This window comes from Watersipora subatra, chromosome 6 (assembly GCF_963576615.1).
Source record: "Watersipora subatra chromosome 6, tzWatSuba1.1, whole genome shotgun sequence".
Classification (NCBI taxonomy): Eukaryota; Metazoa; Bryozoa; class Gymnolaemata; order Cheilostomatida; family Watersiporidae; genus Watersipora; species Watersipora subatra.
The window spans coordinates 35,597,364-35,610,956 of NC_088713.1; positions in this window are offsets into that span (position 1 = coordinate 35,597,364).

Consider the following 13,593-nt stretch of genomic DNA (forward strand, 5'->3'; position numbering starts at 1 on the left):
ATGGCTTATCCTATCCTGGAAGATTGTGTTTAGCACTGTGTTTTTTTAGTTTGTTTTTGCTTGTGGTATCACTGCTGATCAGATGGTCAAAGTTTCTGATTTTTCATCACTAAGGCTAGAACAAACACCTATTTTCAAAACACGCAAAAGTTGCAACTTATTTCATTCATGGCTAAGTATACAGCAGGAAAATATTTAAGAATACCTTAAAATCTCTAACTACCTAAAAATGAACGCTACCTCCAACTGACCGTCACTAGAGAGAAATGGTTGAAAAAATAAAGTCCCACGGTGTTCAATTAGAGGTTTTACGGTAACTCCCAAACGGTACCTTGTTGTCTCTATGTAGACAAACTCTAGCTTGTCTTTCCAATGTATAGAGCGAATAATAAGAGAAGAAGACAAAACAAGTGTTTGTCTTTCAACAGACCTGGTCAAAAGGATTGCATCAGCATGTGTTGCTTTCTCGGCAGAAATCCAAACTGGTCAAGCGGTTCATCACAAGATTTGAGCATCGAGCTTGCAAATCAATTGATTCTATGGAAGCTATTCTAGTTGTGACGTTTTTATAGGAGATTTACAAGCAACATTTTTAATCTTTACGATAATAAGAGCTGCGTCCGTTCATCCGAAGCCACACTGAGAGTATTGGAAAAAAGATTGCGTTTAACAGGTTTTGAACTCTGAGCCCTTGGTTTGCTTTTACAATAATGTACCATTCAACCACCTTGCAATATTGGAAAATAGTAATGCAGCTAATTATTACACTAGGCTGCAAGTGTACTAATATTTTATTGATTGTATTGATCGTGTACTTACCAATAGATCTCAGGTCACTAATACCTTACACCAACTTTAATATTCATGGAAGACTGGCTGGTCTAAAGAGTTGGAGATGGAGTTGTGTGTACTACCACAGAATACAGCTGTAGAATCACTTTGACGCAGTAATTTTTATATATTTTATATCAGCTCAAGTGTCTATAAAAAAGTGACTGTATTAATACTATGAAGTTGTCTGCACTATCATGGACCGCAACTACTGTAAAACCTCTACTCAGAATGTATAGATGTATTAACAACAACATAATGTAAACAAGCCTTTAGCAAAAGTAAACCATATCATGTATATCTATCACCCTCTCCACCTTTTTGCTTATGAACAGTCCAACCTAAACTACTTTTCACAAAATAAAACTAAAGTAAACTCTAAAATAAACTTGCAAAAAAAAAACATTTTGGTGCATAAATTCATAAAATTGGTGCATAACATTTTTTGCATGAATATGCAAAAAATGCATACTCATTTAGCTTTTCTACATACAGCTGGAGGATAACCCGACATTGACTAAAAGTTTTTTTATTTTTTATAAGATAAACAGCAAGTGGTTGATTAAGAGACTCGTTCTTTGGAACTAGATGCGTTTTAAAACCAAACAATTTAGTGACCTGGCAGAAGGCACAGAATATATGTTCATGAAGTTTGAATAAAATAAACCAAAAAAGTGGCAATGCAAACTTTACACACAGAGACAAATGTGCACGCACACACAAACACACAACGAAATAAGATTTATTAAAATAAATATAGTTTTAAAGGTCAAGTTTTTGCACATACATGTAGGTTTGTTTATATGATAGATTTGAATTTTTGAAATCTATGTTAATAATAAACATAAAAGTCTAGTGAGAATGTAATACAATTAAGAATTATATTCTCCTTCATAATTGCTACTTTGTATTCGGAGTTGTGATTCCATACTCTTGTAATAATTACAGGGTTTTTATCCAGTTTGTATGTGTTTTAAGCTCAATAATATTCCCTAAGACTCTAAAAGTGAATACTTGTTTATTCTTATCATCATCAATATTGTTGATGCATTTTAAGCATATTTTGCGAACCTAAACTAGGTTTAGGGTTTACGATTCATATATTCAACCGATTTCATGAAAACTTTGTGTACATATCTTTCGTACGTTCCACCAGCTCGGCAAACATATTTGGTATTAAAACTCCACCTGGTTTCTGATAATCAGCATCTGTAAGACACACACCTGCAGACTATCTAACTGAAAATGAAAGACATTTCCGGAATCATGGGAAGTTTTTTTCTAAAAGTGTTAGTTTTTCCTTCAAAAAGTCTTAACCAGTTACAAAATAATACGTTTAATGTAAACTAGGATTATGGTCACAAGCTTAGGTTTTGTTATGTTGTAGATACATGTACATTCTCAGGTTTAATGTATAAGTCTGGAACAGAATTGTAATATACAACTAGATGATCTCTCTAACTCCTTGAGCTTGATCAACTGTATATAAAGCTGGCGTTATAACTGATATAACTAAACTTCACACGCACGTGCTCTGCGCCTTCTTACAGGTTGCCAAAATAGTTGGTCTCATAGTTCTACCTCACTCTTGAGAACCGTCATTTTAAACACCCAAATACTTTATACCATATACCCATATTTTAAACACCCATATACTTTATACCATAGACCCATATTTTAAACACCCATATACTTTATACCATATACCCATATTTTAAACACCCATATACTTTATACCATATACCCATATTTTAAACACCCATATACTTTATACCATATACCCATATTTTAAACACCCATATACTTTATACCATATACCCATATTTTAAATACCCATATACTTTATATCATATACCCATATTTTAAACACCCATATACTTTATACCATATAACCATATTTTAAACACCCGTATACTTTATACCATATACCCATATTTTAAACACTCATATACTTTATACCATATAACCATATTTTAAACACCCATATACTTTACACCATATACCCATATTTTAAACACCCATATACTTTATACCATATACCCATATTTTAAACACCCATATACTTTATACCATATACCCATATTTTAAACACCCATATACTTTATACCATATACCCATATTTTAAACACCCATATACTTTATACCATATACCCATATTTTAAACACTCATATACTTTACATCATATACCCATATTTTAAACACCCATATACTTTATACCATATAACCATATTTTAAACACCCATATACTTTACACCATATACCCATACTTTAAACACCCATATACTTTATACCATATACCCATATTTTAAACACCCATATACTTTATACCATATACCCATATTTTAAACACTCATATACTTTATACCATATACTCATATTTTAAACACCCATATACTTTATACCATATAACCATATTTTAAACACCCATATACTTTACACCATATACCCATATTTTAAACACCCATATACTTTATACCATATACCCATATTTTAAACACCCATATACTTTATACCATATACCCATATTTTAAACACCCATATACTTTATACCATATACCCATATTTTAAACACTCATATACTTTATACCATATACCCATATTTAACACCCATATACTTTATACCATATACCCATATTTTAAACACCAATATACTTTATACCATATACCCATATTTTAAACACCCGTATACTTTATACCATATACCCATATTTTAAACACCCATATACTTTATACCATATACCCATATTTTAAACACCCATATACTTTATACCATATACCCATATTTTAAACACCCATATACTTTATACCATATACCCATATTTTAAACACCCATATACTTTATACCATATACCCATATTTTAAACACCCATATACTTTATACCATATACCCATATTTTAAACACCCATATACTTTATACCATATACCCATATTTTAAACACTCATATACTTTATACCATATACCCATATTTTAAACACCCATATACTTTATACCATATACCCATATTTTAAACACTCATATACTTTATACCATATACCCATATTTTAAACACCCATATACTTTATACCATATACCCATATTTTAAACACCCATATACTTTATACCATATACCCATATTTTAAACACCCATATACTTTATACCATATACCCATATTTTAAACACTCATATACTTTATACCATATACCCATATTTTAAACACCCATATACTTTATACCATATACCCATATTTTAAACACTCATATACTTTATACCATATACCCATATTTTAAACACTCATATACTTTATACCATATACCCATATTTTAAACACCCATATACTTTATACCATATACCCATATTTTAAACACCCATATACTTTATACCATATACCCATATTTTAAACACCCATATACTTTATACCATATACCCATATTTTAAACACCCATATACTTTATACCATATACCCATATTTTAAACACCAATATACTTTATACCATATACCCATATTTTAAACACCCGTATACTTTATACCATATACCCATATTTTAAACACCCATATACTTTATACCATATACCCATATTTTAAACACCCATATACTTTATACCATATACCCATATTTTAAACACCCATATACTTTATACCATATACCCATATTTTAAACACCCATATACTTTATACCATATACCCATATTTTAAACACTCATATACTTTATACCATATACCCATATTTTAAACACCCATATACTTTATACCATATACCCATATTTTAAACACTCATATACTTTATACCATATACCCATATTTTAAACACCCATATACTTTATACCATATACCCATATTTTAAACACCCATATACTTTATACCATATACCCATATTTTAAACACCCATATACTTTATACCATATACCCATATTTTAAACACTCATATACTTTATACCATATACCCATATTTTAAACACCCATATACTTTATACCATATACCCATATTTTAAACACTCATATACTTTATACCATATACCCATATTTTAAACACTCATATACTTTATACCATATACCCATATTTTAAACACCCATATACTTTATACCATATACCCATATTTTAAACACCCATATACTTTATACCATATACCCATATTTTAAACACTCATATACTTTATACCATATACCCATATTTTAAACACCCATATACTTTATACCATATACCCATATTTTAAACACTCATATACTTTATACCATATACCCATATTTTAAACACCCATATACTTTATACCATATACCCATATTTTAAACACCCATATACTTTATACCATATACCCATATTTTAAACACCCATATACTTTATACCATATACCCATATTTTAAACACCCATATACTTTATACCATATACCCATATTTTAAACACTCATATACTTTACATCATATACCCATATTTTAAACACCCATATACTTTATACCATATAACCATATTTTAAACACCCATATACTTTACACCATATACCCATACTTTAAACACCCATATACTTTATACCATATACCCATATTTTAAACACCCATATACTTTATACCATATACCCATATTTTAAACACTCATATACTTTATACCATATACCCATATTTTAAACACCCATATACTTTATACCATATAACCATATTTTAAACACCCATATACTTTACACCATATACCCATATTTTAAACACCCATATACTTTATACCATATACCCATATTTTAAACACCCATATACTTTATACCATATACCCATATTTTAAACACCCATATACTTTATACCATATACCCATATTTTAAACACTCATATACTTTATACCATATACCCATATTTAACACCCATATACTTTATACCATATACCCATATTTTAAACACCAATATACTTTATACCATATACCCATATTTTAAACACCCGTATACTTTATACCATATACCCATATTTTAAACACCCATATACTTTATACCATATACCCATATTTTAAACACCCATATACTTTATACCATATACCCATATTTTAAACACCCATATACTTTATACCATATACCCATATTTTAAACACCCATATACTTTATACCATATATCCATATTTTAAACACCCATATACTTTATACTATATACCCATATTTTAAACACCCATATACTTTATACCATATTCCCATATTTTAAACACTCATATACTTTATACCATATACCCATATTTTAAACACCCATATACTTTATACCATATACCCATATTTTAAACACCCATATACTTTATACCATATACCCATATTTTAAACACCCATATACTTTATACCATATACCCATATTTTAAACACCCATATACTTTATACCATATACCCATATCTTAAACACCCATATACTTTATACCATATACCCATATTTTAAACACCCATATACTTTATACCATATACCCATATTTTAAACACCCATATACTTTATACCATATACCCATATTTTAAACACCCATATACTTTATACCATATACCCATATTTTAAACACCCATATACTTTATACCATATACCCATATTTTAAACACTCATATACTTTATACCATATACCCATATTTTAAACACCCATATACTTTATACCATATACCCATATTTTAAACACCCATATACTTTATACCATATACCCATATTTTAAACACTCATATACTTTATACCATATACCCATATTTTAAACACCAATATACTTTATACCATATACCCATATTTTAAACACCCGTATACTTTATACCATATACCCATATTTTAAACACCCATATACTTTATACCATATACCCATATTTTAAACACCCATATACTTTATACCATATACCCATATTTTAAACACCCATATACTTTATACCATATACCCATATTTTAAACACCCATATACTTTATACCATATACCCATATTTTAAACACCCGTATACTTTATACCATATACCATATTTTAAACACCCATATACTTTATACCATATACCCATATTTTAAACACCCATATACTTTATACCATATACCCATATTTTAAACACCCGTATACTTTATACCATATACCCATATTTTAAACACCCATATACTTTATACCATATACCATATTTTAAACACCCATATACTTTATACCATATACCCATATTTTAAACACTCATATACTTCATACCATATACCCATATTTTAAACACCCATATACTTTATACCATATACCCATATTTTAAATACCCATATACTTTATACCATATACCCATATTTTAAACACCCATATACTTTATACCATATACCCATACTTTAAACACCAATACACTTTATCATTGTTTCTGTCTGTTTGTCTGCGTAAACACTGCATTTTCACATTTTTTTGCCAATTTCCTCCAAACTTCAAACGCATAATTTTGTTCCATGCCGAGGCTACAGGTCACCAAAATATTAGATTTTAAAACTCAAGCTAGTTTTTCAGAACCAGCCTTTTAAACACTCACCTGCATGTGTAAATACCTCAGTTTGTCATCTGTCCAGTTAAAGCAACAAGATTTTAGCAATGACAAATGTGGTTTGTGCCAGATGGATACTACAAGTTTGTACACAAACCTAACCACAAGCCTAAGCCATTCATAAGATTCTTGGCTATTTTATTCATGGTATTTTAATTGCTAAATGGATATAAACCATTTATTACTGATTAATATTACCTTTTGTGTTCATTTTGCTTTTTACAAAATTTTGAAAGTCATTTCCAAATTAATCACATAATCTTTTAATTTGTTATTTTCAATTATGACATTCAAATTTCAAATCTCCTATTGTCAGCTCAAACTTTTGGTTCTTCCCCGTCTGATTATAAAATAAAAAGTAAATCTTCAAATGCATGGATGAAGTAGAATGACAGAACTGAAGTGAAGGAGATTGCTGTGGAGAACGTAGCAACGAACACTCAACTAAATCATTATGTATGCAGTGCACCTCATGTTTACAAATTAAAAACACAACAACAAACCCAAGTAACGTTCACTAATACACATCGCAAGCTATTTACCAATATTCATAGACTTATCATCAGTATCGATGTTTATGTTGTTTTACCTCGAAACAAATTCTTGAGCTGACACTGGTAAGAATTGTTGTAGTAAGTCATTTTAATCACGATAGGCTATGATATCAATATTAACATTATTTTTGCTGTTCACATCGAGTTAATCAACTATTACAATGAATTATCACCATTGTTTTGCTATTTATTAGTGATGACTCACACCGCCGTTGAAATAATAATATAATTCTTTCGTTTATTTGCCAATCACTGGCTACGCTTAATCGATAATTTCTGTGCTATTAGCACTTTTGACCTAACGTATTCCTTTCATTAAGGACAATTGCCCTCAATGATCGGTTTCCTATATTGTTGTTACAAAAGTAGTGTAGGTTACTTGAAGCTTGCTGCGGCTATGATTGAAAACATTAAAAATCACTATCAGTGCCGGGCTTACAATTAGTATACCATAAATGCACTAGACATAATAAATATGACTTTAGTCTTTTGCTGAACTCTCACCATTTAGAGAGGGAAAAATGACATTCTGTGAGAAGTATTAAAATAATTTGTATGTTTTATATAGACAGTTTTTGTTCCTAATGTTCTTGCGCATAATAAGCCGAGCTCTATTTAAGCTCAAGCTGCTGTTTCAACCATCAGCACTGGCAGCACCTCAAGTTACTCTCCAAAGTTCAAATCGTTAGAATACTATCCCTTTATGGCAAATTGGTAATTGTCTGTTAGTAGGTGAAAGTAAGTTTATGTTGGTCAGCATCTCACTGCTGCCCAACATAGCACTGCTGACAGCATAGAGAGTGACAGCATTTATACACGTGTGTAAACAGAGCACCGTAACTTAAAATAAGCTAAACTGTGTAACTAGAAAAATTGCCATCTGTTGGTGTAGCTCTCCGCATTTTTCGCATTTTGTGACAAAGCCGCTAGAATCAGCAAATTGAAAATCTTCAAGGTCTGAAATAACTGAATTGAAACTATCAAATCACATTTGTTGCAAATAAAAATTTACCTAAATACAGAACCAAGCATTTTTTTGAATAATCAAATGCTGAGAGTCTCATGGAATGTTCTAGAAGCAATCGGTAGCTTTATGTTGATCTAGAAGCTCTTACCATTAAAACACTTACACATGCGACTCTACAGATTATCATAACTATATATTTTTTTTTTAGACTAATTATTCAACAGTTACGAATTGCTAATGAAATGAAAATGAAACAGATCAGAATAGGTCCATATAAATTAAGTTTTATTAAAAACAATATGATCAAATTATCACTGTTAAACTATTAATAAAATCACGTGTCACGCTTTCTTTAAAGGCATTCGCATGTGAGAAATTTCCAAATCGTAATGATTTTTATTATTCTTCCCATTTCTAAATTACATCAGAAATTTAGAAGCTGACTAGATTAATTAATTCAATTTGATGCTGCGTCGTACATGAGCCAAGCTGGTCATAAGCGTTTATCAAATGAAGGAGAGCTGATAATTAGCATGATATCTATTATCATATAAACTAGTACTATGGCTGTCTTGTGTGCAGCAAGGGATCATCAGGTATGCCAATAAAGAACAGTGAGTAGGAATATAGTTACAGTATCACATATAAACATTTGTGGAGCAGTAGAGATGACGCTGCAAAAATGAAGTGCAAATTCTCTATGCATACCAGTGACATGACTTGACAAGTTCTTCCTTGCGTTATTTGCCATATCATCATCAAATAAGCTTTTCATGCTCAAAGGAAGGCTGTATGGCAAGTAGCCTTACTGGAAAGATTGACGAAAAATTTTGGATGAAGATATTATATTATTACTAGGTGAACGCCCAATTTATAAAACAATTACCTATTGAATTGAGTAACTTGTCTGGTCAGCCAGTTTACCTATACTAAAACAATTACCGTGATTGCTGACAGCTCAATCATTACTATTAACTGTCAACCTTGCTAGTTAATGACCCCAATAGCTTTAAGCTGGTTTATTTTAACCGATGTAATGAATGTGCTAACAGCTAGGCTATGGTAGTGTAATGAATTAGATTGCTGGTCTGGTGAACAGGAAGTTCTGAGATCAATTCATCTATGATGCAGATTTTTCATTCCCAAATTTAAATACATGTAGCTATGACTGGAAAGATGATAAATTTGAGATTTATATAGATGAAAGATGTTATAACAATTACTCTGTAACTGGTTAAGCCTTGTTTGAATGGGAAACTAACAATTTTAGAGAGAAGTGGCAATAAGTGATTCTGGAAATGTTTTCATTGTCAATTAGATAGTCTGCAGGTGAGTGTTTAAGATGCTGGTTATCAAAAATCAGACAGAGTTTTCAAACCAAATATGTTTACCGACCTGCTGGAACGCACAAAGGATATATATGCACATGAAACTTGCATGAAATTAGCTGAATATGGGGAAATTCATAGCGTTTATATCAACTACCAGACAGACAATGCCAATTGAATAAATGGCTATTAGGTTTCTTAATATAAATATAGTTTTTTTCTGATTTAAGGAAAATAATTGAGATGTTTTTCCTTGGCCTCGCAGATATTTATAGAAAAATTAGAATTATCCTGATTATAGAATTTTTCTGCGGCTCGTTTGATGGTTTTCAAAAATATTCGTGAGATGTTCGAAAGGAGATCGTGGATAAATTCTATTAATTTTATAGTTTAGACTATATTTTTATGTTTTGTCTTTAATTAGTACAAATAAACTGGCAGTCTAGTGTGCTGCGAGAGATACATCACAGAGAATAAATATGTGCACAATCATTCTACAATTCTGAAAGGTGGTTGATCGGTGCCGGTGGTAAAGTGTTGGTTATCAAAGGTGAAAGTTGTGAGAGCAAAAAAATATTTCTTTAGTCATAGTAAAATTGTAGTTTGGCATTTTTGTCAACATAAAAAACTTACGAGCAAACGTTGGAGATGCTTTCAAAATGCTGAACTAACAAAATAACAAATTTTCACTTTTTTTCACAATTCTCGCTTTTCACAAATTCAGCATGTTTTACACAACTGAATTTTTTTCCAAAGACAGAAATCTACTATTGCTTAATTTACTATGATGTCATTGAGTCACAGAATAGCATTGAAACTGAGCCAATCAGCTAAGAGAGGCTGGTCGATACAGTTCAGGTTGTCTAACACATTTACCCTATCATCACCTAGCATAATGAATTAGCAGGTTAGCGTAATAAGAGATGAACCCTTACAGACCTTTTGGATGTCATATTTGTAGTAGTTAAACAAGTGGTAACTATTCAAACATTCGGATTCCATGGGCATACCTCTCACAGTTTTAGGAAAAATAGAGGAATTTTTGTGTTACTACGGTACGTGAGGGTATACAACAATAGAAAACGTAAAGGTATGTTAAGAGTCGTATGTGTGGCAATGTATCGTTTAAAGTCATGACACGAAGTCTTGTAATGGCTCAACAAAGGACAGCATGCTTTATAACTAATAAGCTTGGTAAGTAATAAAATATGTTATTGGAATTGTTCCAAATAACTGACACATAACGTAATTACCCTGTCAGGTTAACATCGCTTAAAGCAGTCAATAGGTGATAACTCCAAGCTTATGAACACGTGTAGAACTGACTAAATGCTTATCACATAGCCTATTTAGAGATAGATATACTTTGGCTATTTGTGACACATGTCTTTCCAGGGTACATTTAAAGCGGTAGCCTAGTGGTCTAAAACCCTTGACCTACAAACAACAGGTCAGGGTTCAATTCCTAACAGAGGCACTGGTGGTGACAGGAATGAAATTCATCCTTAAATAGCAACTGGGCATGGCTCCAATCGTCAAGGTTTCTTTTGCCCTTGGACTCAGACATATCAAGATCACAGACATATTGTTCGTACAACAATTCTCTTTAAAACACACACAGCCTCTGCATGCAGTAAGCTAAGCAGATATAATACTTGATCTCCGAGGACTTGTTCACACAACGCCTAAGACATCCTTGCTGATCGAAGGCACAAAAATTATATCATATCTAAAGTATTTAAAGTTTGGCATCACTTGCCATGATTTGTCTCTCTGAGAATAAGTTGGACTCGAATACATGCATATTATGTTTAGTTGAACACTGCTATTTTGACTACCCTACATATGGCATTTGGTTACCCAAGTCTAAGCATTATAACATGATGTATAGTAAATATACCATTGTACTGGAAGAGCAGCTACATAGAATGCTAGTTCCAAACATCAATGTTTGACATGGATACAATGCTAAGGTTTTATTGTCTGTTCAATCATGTTTTTAAAGAAAAAGCTTTACCTGTTCTCTACTCTTTTAATTTGACCAATGATATGAGTAATAAAGATATATGTTACACATAATAATATAATAATATTATTACATAATAATATATTACATCACATTATAATATTATATAACATTCTATATTATATAATGCTATCAATTATGCTATTAATTTTTGTTACCATTATATTATTAATTACTCGTTGTAATATTATATACATTATTTTATTATTTACCATTACAGTAGAACCGAGGTTCTCGAATGCTTCAGTTCTCGACCAATTCGGTTTTCGACCAAAAAAATTGAAATTTTTTCGTCTCGGGTCTCGAACATAAATTTAATTCTCGACCAAACCGGAGCATGCGCATTGGAATTAAACGTTCGGAACAGCTCCAGAAACAGCATGGAAACATTTGTTAACAGAGGGAGAAGGAAGTTACGCTTCATGAATTTTTTACAAAAAGAAAGGAACAATGTAAGACGACATGCCTCTATCGAAGAGATTTGCTAGGGCGACAACTACTCTAGTCGAGTTACCCTAAATTGTTTTGGAGGATTCTTCTTCAAATATGTGAAGTAAAAGTGCCATTTCTGATTATACATGTATTTTTTTTCACAAAATTTTTGATGTAACTGATCTGTTGCATTTTTTGCTGTTTCATTATCAACTCCTGCAGTTTTTAGTATTGTATCTTAACCTAGAATGTTTTCAATGTTGTAAGAGCACAACATATAAAATGTTTACTTTTTGTTTTATGTTTTCATCAAATTAGAAAGAAATTTTTTTTATTAAAAATAAAAGTGATCGAGATTTAATCGCTGTTCTTTGTAGTATGTAGTATACAGTACAGTTTATGTTGTAAAATGTACAAAGAGTACTTTACCAATGTTGTTATTTCAGCTTGGAACAGATTAATATTTATATACACTAATTCTAATAGAAATAAATGTTTTGGATCTAGAACAACTCGGTTTTCGAACAACCTTCTAGAATGGATTATGTTTGAGAACTGAGGTTCCACTGTATATTATCAATAATTCAATGTAATATTATATATATAGTTTTACCAGTTACCCCTATATTATAAATTATTTGTTGTACTATTATATATATTATATTATTATATCATTGCCAATGTTATTATATTATTTGTCATAAAAGGAATGAGTATAATGGTGGGCTTATAATTCTAGTAACCTTTAAAAATTTTAAAAAGCTTTTCCGTCTCTATCATTACTTGTCGATGTGACACGTCTAATGCAAAATATTCTAAAACAAAACCAACTTATTGCACCAATTTTCAATTTCATTAAAAAGTGTGCTAAACATAATGCTGCCTCTTGCATCGACACTCGACCTCAAACCGTGTGGTACAGAAGATACACTCTACCTAGTTACAGCGCCTAAAAGTGCTCATTGTATGGGATTAGTTTACATTGTAGCGATC